Below are 19862 nucleotides of genomic sequence, written 5' to 3'. Positions count from 1 at the left end.
TGTTCACAATATTTATTTAATATCTTTATAGTATCCCTTTATTTTAAATTCAGAGTGGAGCTAGAGAATATCTAAATAAAACAAATTAAATGTTAACATTTTCACACACACACACATCAATCAATAATCTGAATATTCACATAATATACTATACTTTATGTCTGTATTGATATTCTTACTTATCTAACTTTTACTTTACGGTTGAAAATATGAGAGAAATAATGGTCTGCGTCGCATTTTTGTATGAAGATTCAAATGTGGTATTACGACCATGTAACCATATATGTTTATGCGGTGCATACTAGAAGGGTTAACTAACTTGGTTTGCCCACTATGCCGAGAACCTATACAAGAGATAGTTGTATTTTTAAGCTAAATTCCTAGTGAATTTTGTTTTATTTTGTTTAAAATTTAAATAAATAATACTTTTGTGACAGTAAAACTTTTTTTTCTTTAAATGATGCACATTTTAAACTTTAATTGTGCAATAATATTAGTTGATGACTTTGATTATAAGAAATACTGTATTTTAACTTATATAGTTTTGGGCCGAGTATACATATTTTGACTTTTCCCCAATTTTTTTGTAAGCTTAATGATTCACAAATTTTTCCTGGAGCGTAAATTATTGTGTGGTATTACAGTAGTAATCAAACCAATAGGTTATAGGTACCATATATACTATATAACTACTGGTATGCTAATAAAAAGGAATTTATGACCAATCGGGAAGCAAAGCTTTAACCTCGTGGGTTAGGTATGGAGTTGATTGTATTACTATTTTATTCATTAGGTACTTATCACAACACTCACTTAATGATTTGAATGAAAAAGAAAAAATCTCAAAAATATAATATATTTAAAGAGTTTATTTCTAAATTACTAAAATATTTGATATTTTAGAACTTGTTGATAGCTAAAGTCTAATTACATTTTATGCCTACTTGAAAAGCAACATCCTAAATCATACAAAAAAAAAATAGGACGTGAAAATAGTCACTTCCAAAAAAATAATTGTATTTCAATGATTTGATTGGTTTGTTTAAATTGAAGGAAAAAGCATGAAACATATTGAACTATTAAAAATTACTAAGCCTTTAGCCATATACATATAAAAATAGATTTGTCATACGAACTATGCATATTAAAAACGTTTAAAAAAAACAGATACCTATCTGAAAAATAGCACAAAACTCTTAATCAAGAGGTAGTGGTTTTGAGCATCACTTGGGCGAAACTTTGACATATAAATCATTCCCCACAATGTACACTAAGGTAATATCACAAATATATGACAATAAGAGATTAGGAATAATTATTCAGAAATCAGAAATTCAGAACACTGACCAAACAGTCAGCTGTGATAATAAAAATTAATATTAATTTTTTTAAGAAAATGCAATACCTACCTACTTTAAATAAATATAATAAGCCTTATAAGAGTACGTGGTACATACGTTTTATTAATATAAAAAAGGGTATTATTATTTTTAGTTTAAAAGTGCTTACCTACATATTAAAATTATCCAAAATTATCTATTATATTCTCAAAAGTGTATAGAACTATTTACTATATACATAAATGAATTATAATTATACAGAGATCGAGTGTAATAGTAATATACCCTGTAATATATTAACAATTTAACATAACACTAATTTCATAATTTAAAATTTATATTATAATTTTTCGAATTTTTTTTTTAAAATGTGATAACCGACAATTCCTATTATCAGGACTTTTAGATCAAGGCTCGATAATTTGATCCAGAGACAACTAGATCCCCGTTGTTACCAAAGGTATGGTTGGGATCTCAATGACCCGGGTCCTATTTGTTCATACACCAATATTCGCGTTCGTCTCATAGACCTTATACTAGCATAAGGTATAGTATAAGTATAGTTCTATGGTTCGTCTAGAGGCCTACCTGTGAGCGCATAGGTCTAAACGAACGGTTCAAAGCGTTTACGATAAGCGTAAGCACTGAAAGTGAACAAGCGCCCATGTCGAACGCACCCAAAGTAGTGGCCTACCGGCACCCCGTACAACGCCACGGCTACGGAAAGAACCGCACAGGTAGACACCACAATAACATACATAATATTATATTCGACTATACCAGTATTACAGAATATAATATGTTCCATATAATATTATTATTAATTATATACTCACCATGGTTCTTTTTCGTACTCGACAACTGACGCACATGTTGCAGACATTAACACTATTAACAGCAAAAGAAAACGATCCAATAAGCAGTCAAACCTTTAACGTTGTATATTATGTTATTTTCGCTTTTGTATCAAATTCTTAGAACCCAAATTAGTGATTAGCGGAGGCTGCGTTGCCATTCCAAGTATATAATATGGACGTAATTGTAGACTGTAGTAGCTAGCAGCTGGTAGTAGGTAAGACAGGTATGTATAACTGTACCTATATTATAATATATTTTCAAATGGGTAAAACACGATTGCGTATACGTTGTTATCGGTGATACACGATTCCGTGCGATTTTACCCGATTTTGAACTACACGATTGCGTACGAACTTTTAAACTTTGTTGCCAATTTTCATACCGGTATAATTGCCACATAATATGACCAGGGTTGGGATTTTATAGCAATTGTATATTTCTTATGAGATGCTTAAAAAATAACAGAGTCAAATAAAAATGTGTTTCATGGTACAGAGAATTCAAATTAAACATTTTATTTTGCTAAAATCTCTCTTATTTTATGATATTATAATATTGTCATTATTGTCAATCGAATTATCAAGTAAATTATAAATCTATAGATTAAGTAAATAGGCCTATTACGCTGATGCAACGCCGTACAATTATAGCAAAAATATGTAGGTATAATATACTATAGGTAACGATAATTTCGTATTTGGTATCTGCTGGTTTTGTTGGGTTTTTTTGTCGATTTCTACTGTAAGATTTCCTTTTTTTGCATATTTTTACACATGACTATTCGAGTGAATTAGAAAAAGTTAATAAATATGTACATTGTGTTTTATCACTTTTATCGCTTTTACTATTATTATTTTTTCATTGGTATTCTTGTCGTATATGCGGTCTTCCGCACACTTGCCGTCTGCCATACATTTTATACGTCATATGCGGTCTACAATTATTTAACGGCAATGACGATTAAAGCTTTATCTTAACGATGTACAAATAATATAATACTACTAGTACGGAGGGCTAGTACTATAATAAAACCTGAGTCCAACATAATGTGAGTTATGAGATAATCAGTTTATTTTGTGCTGTAATACCACTAATACCCGAGGTGGCGATACGTTATTCTGCAATTTATACACTTAAAATTATGTTAGCCAAACATTTCAATGTAATTATTCAATTAGAGGAAAATACCATAACTTTTTTACAGGAAAAAGGATTTATAAAAACAATGAACATTTTTTCTATACTGAATATAATTTTTTTTCTATGCTAAATCTAATTTTTTTGTACCTAATCTAACGTATAGAAACGTATAGACCGCATACGACAAGATTACCTTTTTATTAAACTATTTTAGAACTTTAAATGTATTCGATATTTATTATATTATTATTATTTATTAATACTATGAAATTAGTTAATTTGACAACGTAGCATACAATTTCATACGCGATCGTGTTTATTTTTTTTTCTTAAAGGTACTTTTAACCCATTTACTAACATACGCAATCATGTTGCCAAATAGGACAAACGTACGTAATCGTGTTCTACCCTTTCAAATTTGACCTACACCGCCACCGCCACCGCTTCGGTGTGAACAAGGCGGCGGTTATAGTTACCCGTATAAACATTGAGTATTCGGGTATTCTAATTTTACTACACTTTTTAGCGATTTGACTTTTTGTAATACCTACCTACTTTGTTGTAAAATACTTTACTTAAACAAGTTTTTTGAATTTTTTTCAGCTAAAAGAAGAAATATATACCTACCTTACATGCGCAAACGTTGGAACACTAATTTATATAAACTCACATTGCCCACAAAACATTAAGCACTGTACACAATGTCTGGGCAATGAAACCAAATTATATAGCAAATTTATCTTTGTTCAAGTATGACGAGCATTTATAAACATAATGCCCAAGCGTCGGCACCGTGTTATAAAGCCCGAATAATACAATTTGGCCTTAACATATACAAAGCAATTTTTTAATATGTTCACTCCCATTTTTTTCTTTACTAGTATATTTATTTAAATTCTGATTTTTAGAATTTTTAATTAGACTATTAAAGACCATATTTTCAAATTTCTGATATTTTTTTGTATTGGGTACTTAAAGAGTATCCTGTGATGATTCCAACTTCTATTTTTCAAATGAGAACCCCTCCTCCCATTTTTTACTGAAAATTATTAAGTGGATAATTTTTTGAAAATGTTGATGTCCTATCTAAACTAAAATTTTAGTGCGTAGTTTCTGAGTTAATAAAATGTTTATACTATACATACTAAGGATAATAAAAAATAATAATCTTTAAAAATAGTATTATAAAAATAAAAACTTTAACTAATGTTAGATGATATAGTATTTATTATACTTGGATCATTTTAATAAATTATTTTATTAATAAATCAATAGTAATTGCTAACATTTTCAAATCGTCTAAGCCTCTTATAATAAATCTATATCAACTATTTTATAATTAACCCATTACCATAACCATAGACATGTTATTCTTAAAACACGAAGTTACATAACTCAAAAACTACTAGCTTGAATTTTGATTAAGATACATCAAAATTCTCAAAAAATCTGCTTTTTAATAAAAATGAAAAAGGGAGGTTTCTATTTGAAAAACTGAAGTTCGCATTATTATATTGAATCATCCTTAAGTGGTACAAACAATTTTAATGATTCAAAAAATGGTCTTCCAGTGTTTTTGAAATTTCCAAAAATTTGAAATTTAATATATTATGCATTATTTAACAATAAAAATAGGATGAACATTCTTAAAAAATCACTCTGTATATATTATTATTACATATTTGCATCATTGATGTGTGTGTGTGTGTGTGTGTGTGAGTGCGCCGCCCAATCGAACGATAACTCAATAGTAAATCAATGTATTTACTACTTATAGTAGTTACTAGTCGCTGACTTATACGGACGATTTTTGACACGGACATGAAATAAAACAGTAATTCTAGATTAATGATATGTTATGTCAATTAACAATCATTCTTCAGATAATCTCACAGTTTTAAAATATTCTTTTTTATAGACGATAATGAATAATTATAATTTAAATGCATATACTTATTAATTTTTAAAGTTCAGGCGTTTAATAATAATTACGAAATTGGGGAGTTCAAACTACAATGAAGGAGTACAAACTCGTTCTCACACGAATGGTGCCAAAGACGATGGAAAACTTATTGATGATGCCGATGATGGAATTTGAACGAAAAATACAATAATAGTATATATTATTGTATATAATACAACAGAAGGAAAGTATAGGAGTACCAGCAGATACAATTTTGCAGTATGATGATGTGCCCACATACGAAGAGGCATCAGATAGAAAAAAATTATATAGCGAATACCTCGTCGAATCGGGTGCCTGTAAAAACCTGGAATGTAAAAATCTGGACAGTACAATTCAGGACGGTACAAATCCGGACTGTATAAATCTGGAATAAAAAATTTTAAAATCCGTAAAAATCTGGATGGTACAAAACTGGACCGTTAGAATCTGGACGGTACAAAAGTGGACCGTAAAAATATGGACGGTTCAAATCTGGAATAAAAAATTTTTAAATCCGTAAAAATCTGGACGGTACAAAACCAGACCGTTAAATCCTGGACAGTACAATACTGGACGGTACAAATCTGGACGCGCGTTTTTTCGTTATTTTAAGGGGTAGGAGTAGGCCATAAATATTATTATTATGCTATTTCTATATATTTATTTATTTATTCTATATTATATTTCCGCGACCTTCCCCCTTAAATGCTTCTTAAACTGCCTTACGACACTCCTAAATGAATTATAAGCAATAGGTAATTATACTTATCAAAAATTATAAAAATATTTAAACATAAACAAAACACATACTTCACTATAAAACTTTTTTCGTGAATCAAAAAGTTTGAAACAAAAGTTCCTGTTAAGTTGTTTTTATAATAATTTGAACATATTAAAGAATAAAGATACATAGACATGCATATTTTTAAATAAATGTCATTAACATTAATTAGTGAAATAGAATGGGAGAGATAGAGTCCCCATCGAAAGTTTAAATTGAAAATTGTTAAGGCTCGATTACATTGAGCGATTTCACACGCTTGTCGCCGGCGAATTAACTTGCTGCGATTAAAGTCGCTCAATGTAATCGGTCTAGTCGCTTACTCGCCGCGTGTTGAATACTCGCTGCTCGCTCGCGATTAAAGTTGACGGCGGGCTACTTTAGTCGCAAGTCATCGCTGGCGTTTTTACACTTCAGCGAGTAAAATCGTTCAATGTAATCGCCCTAGCGGGCAAAATCGCTAGTATGCCAGCGAGCAGCGAGTAGTGAATGCGTGTGCGCGACTAGCGAGCGAGCGAATTTAATCGCTCAATGTAATCGAACAAGTCGCTACACGCTCATACGTGCGCGACTTTAATCGCCGACACGCAGCGTGTAAAATCGCTCAGTGTAATCTATGCTTTAGTGCCCCTCCCCAACTCTCTCTAATATATCTGATCAGCCTACACTTATGATGTATTGATTTTACAATGATATGTGTTTTTTTTGTGTTTGTGTACAAATTAAATTTAATAAATAGTCGAAATAATGCTTTAATTTTCAACTTCAATGTCTTATTTGACATATCTAAATTTTATTGGAATATTCGGGAGGTCAGAATACATTGTTGCATTGATGAACCTATTGGTAGGGTATATACACGCAGTGAGTTTTAGGAGATACCAGCACTCTTTAATTTAATTTTCATCGATCTTCAAAAATGTATTTAGATAATTGTTTTATATTTAATTTTTTTTTTTTAATTTCTGCTATTATTTATGACAAATATAGTAACTACTACTTATTCATGATAAAACTTATTAAAACATATGGTATACATGATATATAACAATTATTAACGGTGATGGGTAAAGCACTTAAGTAGGCTACATTTACAATGAGCTCACTTGATTCAGAATCATTTATTTTACGGTATCCATTTAACTAAAATTTTTGTATTTTTGAAGTATTTTTTTAAAATTATTCAAAAATTCTGTAGAGTACATATTAATTAATACTACAATATTGTGTACAATTATTTGTGACATAGTTACTTCACTAATTAATACTTAATACATTAATTTGCAATTAGGGTATTTTATTTTTTTGGCAGATGAGTTTAATAAATTACGCAGTAGCAAATTATATACATTTTAGGCATTGGATTTTACTACATATTCACAATTAACTATGTTCATTCTATTTTGTTAATTTGTACATCTTCAAATAATGTGGTTTGAAAAATACTAATTATCATTATGTCTAGTTATATATAATTTTTAAAATTTAGTCTGTCAAATAAGTTATGTGTTATTTTTTATTTTTATCTGCTATTTAAAATACCAATAATTATACATTATATAATTAATATCTAAGAGAAAATTCTATGTGAATATTAAAATATTTACAAGCTATAATAAATAATAATGTAGGTACTTTAATTGTTATGAATTATTAATTACAAAAATTTTCAATTAATTAATTTAATTATTATACTTTAACCATGGGTGTTCACATAGGTTATACTACCTACATATATACATCATACAATCACAAAATATTTTTACAAAGTTATAGGTATGGTACCTATATTCGGTAGATACTACTTATATATGGTATGTAGTAGGTAGGTATTTTAGTATTTGACGTCTTAGTAATTTAGTAAAATATTAAAAATATGTATGAGAACACTCTGCATATAACTGTAATTGACACTCCAACAAAAAGGAATTGTCTACCAGAATGTTTTCTAAAACTTGTAGTGTAAACTTTTTATAACAATACATCACTTGTTTTGTGTTTTAAACATAATCTCTCATCAACTTAATCCAATAATAGCAACGTGTTATAATGGAACTTTTTTATAATTTATTATCTAATACATTTACTTTGTTTGAATATAAATTAATAATAGGACTTAGGAGTATATAAATATAAGTATATGTATACTGTATATATATGTAAATATTTACACACCGGATTAACCACATAGCATTACTCTATATAATATACATAAATATATTAATAATTTAATAAGTCTAACAGGTATTATATAAAGTATATGTGTAGTTGTTTAATTATATTATAATTATTCATAAGTAGGTATCTACATAATAGTTTTTGTGAACAAAGTATTTATATTTTTACTAAATTCTAAGCAAGTTAGTGACATTTTCACAACACATAGGACAACATTTTGTCAAATAGATTTACAAAATCACCACACAAATTTGTACATAATTTATGAAGAGACCTCTTGCAGAATGAGTGGTAATAATAAAAACAGTATTTCTCTCTTCCCCATTCCGACACATTTCCCTCTACTTTATTAATATAGTCATGGCTTATCCATTTTTAATATATATATATATGTACATGCAATTTTCAAAGGGATTGAAAGGATTGAGATTATAGGTACCTACTTAGTAGTTAGTACCATTGATTTTGGATTTTTAGAATATATTAAAGTATATTCTACAATCAATACTAGTACTTACCTATTACAGCCGTAACTAGGACTTATTAGTTGTAAAAGCTAATTTTGTGTATGCAAACGCAGCCAATATTATAATAATTAATAATATTATACTTACAAATGTTTTTTATCATACATTTCTATCTCCGTTGACTAATCAAATCCACTCATCAATGTGTATTTAGTTGAAGATTGTTGTATTTAGAAATTCAGTATCTAATTAAAAAGTTGAGAACCAAAGCTTTAAAGATAAACATAATAATACACCAAATTTTCTTTTTTCAATTTGGATATACAAACAATTTATTATAATAAGTTATCTATAATTTAATTTTAAAACTTTTTAATTATTTTAAAAATAACAAATAATTATATAATAATAAATAATAAAAAAGACTAATCCCAAATTCTAATTGATAAGTTGTACTCTGTATTACAGAGAGGACAACGCTTATCAATTAAAAGGTTAACACAATCTTCACAAAGCACTTTGTGGCCACAGGGTACAAGTGCATGAGTTATAGTATTGTCTTTACAGACAATACAAATTGTTTGTTCATTGGCATTTATTTCAATGATGTGGTTAGTGTTAACTTGGACATATGGAATATCCAAATGTTCATCACTTCCATAAGTTTCCTTCCACATAGCCAACGCCAAGTCTTCAGGAACAAAAAAATCCCTTTTATCCCCGGTTATAGAGTATAAATTATATAAGAGTATAACAAGACAGTATAATTGTTTCCATTTATCTTACAATCATGTTCTGTTGGCCCAGGGATATCATCCATTGCTCTGTTAGATAGCTCTTGAAGTTGTAAATCTATTAATTAATAATACAATGTCGAAAAATATTATATTTTATTAGTAATAATTTAGAATAAGATATATATTATGAATTTTATATTTAGTATGTAGTGACATACCCATGACTTGATTATTATCTGGCACTTCAATAACAGGATTAACTGTTTCTTCTGTTTCTTGATCAAAATCTAAAATTATTCATAAGATAAAAGTAAGTAATGTAAAGTAATATCACTGTTATTAGTAGACATGTTATATTATAAGACTATAAGAGTATATATAAAGTTATTCTAAATTATTGTTTTTGGAGTAATATAAGTGTGTTCTGTGTATAAATTATAAATGTCTAAGTAGATGTTAGATTTATATTTTCATATAAATTACCTGCTAATAAAAATAAAAATAATGTAAACCTATTGAATTTCTGTTCTATAGCCCCAAAAATTTTTTTTTTTAAATGTATATGTCATGAATTGTAAAGATATCTTACTCCAACTTTATAAATATATAAAATCATAAACTCCGACCTTTAACATAAGATAATAAATATAAGAGATCGTAATTTTTTAGGTTTCTAACAAACAATGGATAATATTATGTATTAGTTGTAATATTTTTAATGGGGATAGAACAATTATTATTATGAGGTTCATGTTGTGGTACTTCTAGGTTTTCAATATCAACTAAAATAAATTTAAAATACCTAATCAATGAGTAGAGTATTTTGAAACACATTCTTCTTCATTTCCTAATACAGAGTTTAAACATTTTTATTTTATTAAGAGTTTTAGACTTAGGATAAATTGTTATGTATTATTGTTATCTTAAAAAAAAATAACTAGTTATTACAATGATTTGATTCGATTTCGGATTCATCATCAGTGCTACTAAAAATCCTTCTACGTCTTTCAAGTACCATAATATCACTATCGTCAGAATCGATATCTATTAAAAATAAAATAAACAATAAATATACTCTATGTTGAATACATAGTACATATTATACACGTATGTCGTATGTAATTACTAAATAAGTTGTCTTCATTAATATTTTGTACATTTTCATTGACTACAGCTGGTTCTTCTATATTGTTAGCAGGCTCATCTACAGTAATGTCAAGATTGTCTTTAAAATTAAAAAAATAATAGTAATAAGTAATAGATAATAAATAATAATTAAACATATTTTAAAGCTAACAGCTATTAAAATAGATTTACCGTCATTCATAAACAAAATATGTTCTTTAGGTTCTGCTACATTATTTTGGCCTAACGCCATATAACGCATCCTTTTTTCATACCCTGCTACAGTGAATGAACATCTTAAAAGGAAACTTTTTATACTGATTCTACTTTGACGTAGTTGACGACTAGCTGTTTTTATTCTTGAATCATTTGTTAGATGTTTAGTTTTCATATTACGAGAGTGAACTAAACCATTTTCCAACTGATTCAACTTTATTGACAATATGTCAATAAGTGTTTATTTTACACAAATTTCCTAAATAAATTATGTTTTGTAGTTAACTGATAATTAAATGCGTAAAAAAAAATTATTTAGTTATTTCAGCACATATTACCTAAAAATGCCCATATGTTAGGATGTGATACTTGAAAAGTTTGCCTTAATTTATTATGGAAAGACTCAATATTATTGTTTGTCCTATAAACTTTTTTATACACAGAAAGTACTTCAACTCCTACATTTCTTAACCAATATCTACATAACAAATAAATAAAAATTAAATTTATCTGTTTGTAACTTAACATAAATTAATTCCAATAAAATTAATTTAGATCTATTTTTTTTTAAATTATTAAACACCGTTCAATAAATAATGTATAATATGTCGAGAAACAATAATTATTTATTAGAGTTAAATTACCGTTCATATATAATAATCAAAAAGCATATGTAAATCAACATTATGTGTTTCTGCGTAACGTTTTAGTTTGTTAAATCCTTCTTCGATTCGTCGAGCTGGTAGTAAGGGAATCACCATTAACATTCGGAGTATTTTAACTGCCCATGAATTGTTTTTCATCAATTGTAAGTACCCTAACTTTTTCATCTTACACCACACAGCCTTAAAGAAAATATATAAATAATTTATAATATAACAGTATAATGACAAATTATTACATTAAAACAATTTTTAATATAGTATAATAAAATGTTAAACGACAATACATATAATATTAAATATAAGATGCTATAAAATTATCATAGTATAATATATAATAGATTAACTAACTTGCAGGTTGACGTGGAACCAACAACCATGAATAGTGGCTGAAAGAAAGTTTTTTATAATTTTAACTTTTATTAAATTTAAATCAGTAAATTATATTTTTATTGCGAAAAAAAATATAATTAAAATCATTTATTCGTTTATTGCTCACCACAGCAGTTGCCGCCCACTGCTAAAATATGTCCGGTGTATGTACAGAATGTAATGGTAAACGGACAATTCTTCCCGATACATTTTTTTGTGAGGGCACATTTCCCCATATGATATATTTTCATGATTTATACGTTATATTTTTAATTAAATTGTATGTAAAAAAAAAGGTAAATTATTAGTTTACCTAGTATTGCTATACAGTAATCATACACCAAATAAAATCAGTAAATAACATGTTGATTGTTTAAACTTATGTATTTATTCGTAATTACGTTGAAAAATAATAACATGAATACTTAATGTATTGATGACTTATCAGTACAATAAAAACAAATTTAATTAAATATTTGCTTAAGATTAATAGTCTTGGATAATATGAACGATCGCGAAGTTTTAAAATATGAAGTATAATAAATCATTATTGTCACGATTCTACAGTTTTTCAAGATGTTATCAAATATATATAAATTATAAAATAAACGAATTTGTTTTGGTAATAAATGTTATTATAAAAAAAATGTGTAAAAAATATCAAAAGAAAAAAGAATAGGTATGCGTTAAAAACTCAATAACACAAAAACACGCAAATATATGTAATATCAAATTTCCTAATTGTATTTGCCATAACATGAAACAAATTTGTATCTTATTAGCCTTTTTGTATGATTGTGCTAAACAATTTAATAATAATTTAATATTATATATTATATATATTTTATTGACAAATTCGAATTTATAAAAATCAAGTTTATACCTGTAATGATATGCTCACACATCATGATTGTATGTTGTTTAAATACTCAATAAAATAAATAACAGTCAAGTTGTCGCACGCAGATAACAGTTAAAATCCAACAAAAAAAACACCATTGTCCACTGATGAAAGGAACGATTTGTATTATTTAATCACATGGGAACTTATACGTAGTTGTGACTATCTGGCACAACACGTGTGAGCTATTTCGTGTGCCACCAGAGCAGGGGATGGTCCAATGAGGATCTCTGTTGCCAAAGACAATGCTAAGTCTAATAAATAACACTAAAATAAACAAATAAACAACAAATAAAATAATAAAATACTATATAAAAAAAAAAGGGGGGGAAGTTCAAATAAGACAAACCCTATAGAGAAAAAAAAAATTAATTAAGTACAAAATACAATTAAGTAGTTATAAGTCAAACATTACCAACTCTAGCTAATAGTTAATAAGAAATAATATGTAAAATTAGAAACTAAGCAAACAATATGTCATTACATACAAAAATGTTAAAACTTAATAAATTGTAAAGTAATCATTATCATCCACCAGTTAGGAATCTTAAATTTAAAAATAAAATAGTAACATTAATACAAATAGAGCAACAATGGAATAGGAGTGGAAGAAGACTCAAGCTTCAGTCCTGCACACATACTATTCCTATATTATATGTAAGCTCAAATCATATTACACTCGACCCTTCAATTTTGTATAAAAAAAAAAAAAAAAAAATTACCCGGTTACATTGTATTCAAACTTTTAGAACTTTCAGCTTTCAACTTTCAACTTTCAACTTAAAACTTTCTCAACGTCACACTTGATGTATCACGCTGACACTCACCTGTGAGTGGTATTGTGAGGGCACAATACAAAAAAGCGTAGGGTGGATGTAATGATATGCTCACACATCATGATTGTATGTTGTTTAAATACTCAATAAAATAAATAACAGTCAAGTTGTCGCACGCAGATAACAGTTAAAATCCAACAAAAAAAACACCATTGTCCACTGATGAAAGGAACGATTTGTATTATTTAATCACATGGGAACTTATACGTAGTTGTGACTATCTGGCACAACACGTGTGAGCTATTTCGTGTGCCACCAGAGCAGGGGATGGTCCAATGAGGATCTCTGTTGCCAAAGACAATGCTAAGTCTTTGGAAACGCAGAGGCCTTTGGGGGAGCCACCTACAACCCTGGCTGGCTGGACCACGTCGTCTCCTTCCATCAGTGCATGAGCACCACTCTACAGTGCATGAGCACCACTCTCAAGTGCATGAGCACCACTCTCGAGTGCATGAGCACCACACACCAGACATTGCGAGCGACAGCTGGACCGTTTCTTTTTTAAAATCGAAATTTAACAGTGTTGTTTTTCTTTAATCTGAGTGTTTAATAAAAAACCTTTATTTATTTTATTACGTCAACTGCATATCAAAGACAGCTGCGAATAAGGTAAGGTGCATGCGCATCTATATTCATATATTTATATAATTTCATATATTATATTGTATTTATTAAATTTTTATAATTTAATAATTAACATTTTATTACTACGGTGTACTTGATCGTTCTCGAATCACGACCTCGAGAACCCTCCGACGATTAGGAGGAAGGTAATAGCGCAATCTTAATATTTATATCTAGTAATATATAACTATTGGCAGGAGCCTTAGTTATATAATAGTTATATTAACTTAATTATTTTAGTCAAATTATTACTCATTCTAGAGTTTTATTTTTATTTATTTTAATTTCTTTTCTTTTATTTTTGCGTTATTACATACCAAACAAGTTTTTACCAGTGCTATAATTATATAGCACATTATATTATATTTAAAATGGCATTAACTAAAACAAAAATTTTTTTCTTTTATTTTTGCGTTATTACAAAGTGGCGCCCAACATAAGTTCAGTTTATTTATCTAAATAAACTGAGAATTGATCAAGTACACTTCATATAAAATAAACAATATTATTTTATACATCATATTACTTTACACTAGTAAAAAAAAAAAAAAAAAAGGCATATATAAATAATATATTGCTAATTAAAAACGGGATATAATTAAATTAAATTATAAGGAAATTTTATTTTATCCTTTATTTTAACCCGTAAATAAAACAAGAAAATTGTTTTTGTAAATCTTTGAAGATTCGCAATTAATATTAAAAATCAAAACAAGGATATTTATATGTGCCTGCGTATATATATATATATATGTATACTTTATAACCAGAATACATAATATTAATACTGAATATTCTAACACATTTTTAATTATTTAATAATTGAAATAATTACTGAATATCAGAGAAATATATATACTATTATTATTTAGAATATTACGTTGATAATACACATATAATTTATATATATTATAAAAGTAACAGCAAATACTTTAGTTCTAAGGTAATACATATTTGTCTTTACTACGGTTTTTGCTTTTACCATATAAAAAAATATATATATATATATATATTTATATATTCAATAATAATAATAATAAAAAACAAACATAATAAATATAAAAAATAATTGTTTGTCACGATTAAATATTATTGCAGAACACAATATATCCACAAAATTTTTTTTTTAAATTAAAAAAAAAAAAAAAAAATTTATTAAAATATTGTTTCTTAGAAAACAAATTAATATAATAAAATAAGAAATAAAAAAAAAAAAAAAAACCACCAAACTGACACATGCAAAATTTAGAAAAAAATCAGTTAGATAATAATTATAAATTCCCAGACATAGATTTTAATAACATCTCAACAGGGTGGATTAACAAACTTAACAAAGAAAAATTAATAACAGAATTGTCAAGTAGACAATTATTAACATCTGGTCTAGTTCCAGACTTAAAAAGTAGGCTCCATAAATATCTAAAAGGAGAATCTACACCTGACGATTTCGAAAAACAAATAGATAACATAAAATTTATTTCAGAACCAATTACTAATTCTGTCGATAACACAATAAAAAACAATATGACTGAAAACAAAAAACCCTATTTCAAACCAACAAATTTCTCAGGCTCCATTTCAGAAAATATTGATTCGTTTTTAAAAAAATATAACAGAGCAGCCATCATAAATGGTTGGTCTGAATCTGAAAAGGTTCAATATATCCCTGTATTCTTAGAAGGCTCCGCTCTTACATTTTATGACAATATTGTAGATAGCGGAGAAGATATTAAATGGCCTGACTTAGAAAAGAAACTTAGATTAGAATTTGAACCAATAGCTCAAACGGACATGCTCCGTCTAATGTTGGAAAAACGCAAACAATTACCGGATGAACCTACAGTATCATATATTAACGAAGCTGAATCTTTATGTAGGCGTATTGATAATAATATGTCTCAAGAAGAGATGGTTCGTAATATCATGAAAGGCTTAAACCCCTCCATAGCACGATATATAGGAATAATGGGCAACCAAAATTTATCAGAATTAAAAAACAATGTACGTAAATATGAAATGATCGAATTCATGATCGCAGGTGAAACACCTAAATCTTCATTTGATTTCGAAACAGAAATAATAAAATCAAAAATTCAAAAAATAAACACTAATAAAAATAGTAAAGAAAATGAAATTGACAAATTACGTGATGAAATAAAAGACATGAAAGCTATGTTTAGCCAACTCTTAAAAGATAATAAAAATGATATACGTCAGAATAATATAGAACAAAAAGATCCCTATAAACTTAATAAACAATTAAATCAAAATGACTTTAACAACCAACAGTGGCAGACGCAAATGCCGCAAACTTATAACTCACCATATAACAATTGGAACGCAGGTCCAACACATTATAACCAACCATATTTTCCATAAAATCCGATAAATAATAATATGCAACAAACAAATCAATCCGCATATAAAAATAAAGTCCCTAATACTCAAAGAAAAAAATGCTCTATTTGCTCTAAAACTAATCATTCAGAAGAAAAATGCTTTTTCAAAAATAAATCAAGCTTAACCACTTGTCAAATTTGTAATAAATTCGGACACACGGCCAATAATTGTAATTTGTACGTTAACAAGCCAAAAAAACTAAATATAAGGTTAAACACAGCTGATAATTGTTCACCTTCCATTACAGCATCACCTATACAAAAAATTAATAAAATTAACTCTACACCCGACGCACTCTTTATTGAAGCTAAATTCAATAATACTATCTTACCAATAACAATTGACACGGGCGCAAACATATGCTGTATTAGACAAGAACTATTACCTAATAATTATACTATAACACCTACCACAGTACAACTATCAGGACCGGACAATAAACCGTTATGCGTAACGGGTATAAGTAAAATAAAAATCCAAATTGAAAATAATTACTTCGATATAAACACCCATGTAGTAAAAAATTTATCTAGCACAATTATACTCGGGAATGATTTTCTAATAAAAAACAATGCTCTAATTGATTTTAAAGACAACATCATTATCTTAAACAATAATATAAATGTCCAACTAAAAATAAATAATACAAACGCGTTAAATTGTATAAACAATACAAACAATATTAAAGAAATAAAAGGTAGCATATTTAACTGCCCAGACAACTTTGCAATAGCTCACTATACATCTTCAGACCTAAAAATGAACAAAGGCATAACAAACCTAATATACAAAGTGTATGGTAATACTAGACCACAACTTTCATTACAAAAAATAAATGTAGGAAACACCATACCCACAAATAATAATAATAAAACTATATTTCATCTAATAACAAAAGAATTACATTATAATAGACCTAAATACGAAGATCTAAAAGCCTCTATCCACAACCTAAAACTTCAAGCTATGAAATTAAATATTTTAAAAATTGCTATGCCCACTTTTGATTCAGAACCACACAAATTTAACTGGTCAATAGTAAAACAACTAATATATTCAGAATTTCAAAATACCAATATTGAAATACATATATATTATAAAGATAAAAAAAACGTAACACACAAATCAAAAGAATTCACTGACATAATTAATAACATCCATACATACTGTAACAATAATGATAATGATAATGATAATAAAACCAAAATAAAAATAATTGACACACAAACACAGCATATTATAACCAAAAGTCAAGCCTATAATATATTTTCTAAATACAAACCGGGAGAAAACGTTCTCAGCGATGGGAATTGTGGGCTCTATGCCATTTGTAATGCATTAAATGACAATAAAAAAAATAAAATAACTTCAATTTTAGAGCTATTAGAATTGTTAGGGTTGAACGAATTACCAAACCATTGGTGGTCTGACGAAGAGTTAGCCGCAATAGCACATTATTACAACCATGACACTTACATATATAACGATAACAATAATACGGGTATAACATACGGGGACGGCAATAGATCGCCTATAGTATTATATAATGTAAACAAAAATACTCATTGGATCCCAGGCACACTTACAACAACAAAATCAAATAAAATCCCTAGCAACATTATTCACATACGAGAAACACCAAAAATTAACTTACAAACACACAATTTAAATATCAAGGACACGAGAAACGGTGACATAGACACAATTAATAATATACAAATAATACAAAACGAAAACTATATGAAAAAGAATAATGAAATAAAAATGACCACTAAAAAAACGAGTTCCTTGCAGCATCTAAACATGGCATCTAGTAACGATAACGACAAACAAACGCATCCCAATACATTATTATACACTAAAGTACCACCACATGCTGAATCAATAGAAATCACTGATAATAAAGAAACCGATTTCCAAACAAAAAATATTACAGCCACAGATCTAATAAACAAGGTCACAAAACAATTTCTAACAGATTCTGAAGGCACACCCTTCTCAATTTCACACAAATTAAGCATAATAGAACACAACAAAACTATTCAGCTGTTAACTGAATACATACACATTTTCACAACGGATACTTCTAATATAAAAGCTGCCAATGTAAAACCTTGCGAGATTAAAATGAAACCAAATTACAAAGAACCAAAATTTAATGCACCCCATAGAGTATCACCACAGCAGAGACAAGAATTAGAAACTCAAATTAATAAACTAATAAAAGCAAACATAGTAAAACCAGTAAGTTCAAAATTTGCCGCACCGGCATTCCTTGTAAAGAAAAAAGAAATAGGCTCATATCGCTTAGTAGTATCTTACAAAGAACTTAATGACAGAGTAGAATGTGATCAATACCCAATACCTCGTACTGCAGACTTGTTCAGAGCTTTAGAAGGATCAAAATACTTTAGCTCTCTCGACTTAAACAGTGGATTTTTTCAAATTTCGGTTGCAGAAAAAGATCAATTTAAATTAGCGTTCACCTCCGCATTAGGATTATTAACTTTCACAAGACTTCCACAAGGTTTTAAAAATAGTAGTGCAATATTTCAGAGAGAATTAAATAAGGCATTTTCAAATATATTATACAAATCAATTATAATTTACATTGATGATTTAGTATCCTATGGCAATAATTTTGAACAAGCAATAATTAATTTACGCAAGGCATTTGAAATTATTGATAAAATGAATTTTTCTCTAAAAACAAAAAAATGTAATTTCTTTTTTGATAAAATAGAACTATTAGGCCATAAAATATCAACCACTGGCATACAACCTTTAGACACAAACACTAAAGCAATTATTGAATTTAAACGACCTAAAACAATAAAAGACGTTAGATCATTTATCGGCATGTGTTCGTACTATAGGAAACATGTCAAAGACTTTGCCAAAATTGCACACCCACTTAGTGAATTAATAAAAACAGGAACAAATAAAATAACATGGCTTGACCAACATGAGGAATCATTTAATAAATTAAAAAAATGTTTAATATCAGAACCATTACTAATACACTTTGATGATAATAAACACGTATATTTGACAATAGATGCGTCTATAATGGGTTTAGGCGCATGTATTGAGCAACCCGACGACACGAATACACTACACCCCGTAGCATATGCATCTAGAAAACTCCTAGACTCAGAAAAAACTTATTCTTCCACCACTCTTGAATTACTTGGACTTTGTTTTGGTATTCAGTATTTTCGAGAATATTTATGGGGACGTAAATTTACTGTATTTTGTGACAATATAAGTTTACAATATT

General features: G+C 28.0%; 1 pseudogene; it reads right to left on the bottom strand.

Annotated features, from left to right (window-relative positions):
• Positions 1 to 9134: 9134 nt before the first annotated feature.
• Positions 9135 to 11577, bottom strand: LOC149059498 (uncharacterized; annotated as a pseudogene).
• Between the last annotated feature and the right edge of the window lie 8285 nt (positions 11578 to 19862).

The sequence above is a fragment of the Diuraphis noxia genome, unplaced genomic scaffold, assembly GCF_037042655.1.
Source record: "Diuraphis noxia isolate RWA-SAM2 unplaced genomic scaffold, SU_Dnox_SAM2 contig0001, whole genome shotgun sequence".
Taxonomy (NCBI): Eukaryota; Metazoa; Arthropoda; class Insecta; order Hemiptera; family Aphididae; genus Diuraphis; species Diuraphis noxia.
Note: the sequence above shows the minus strand (reverse complement) of the source record. Positions and strands in the feature narration are given on the sequence as shown.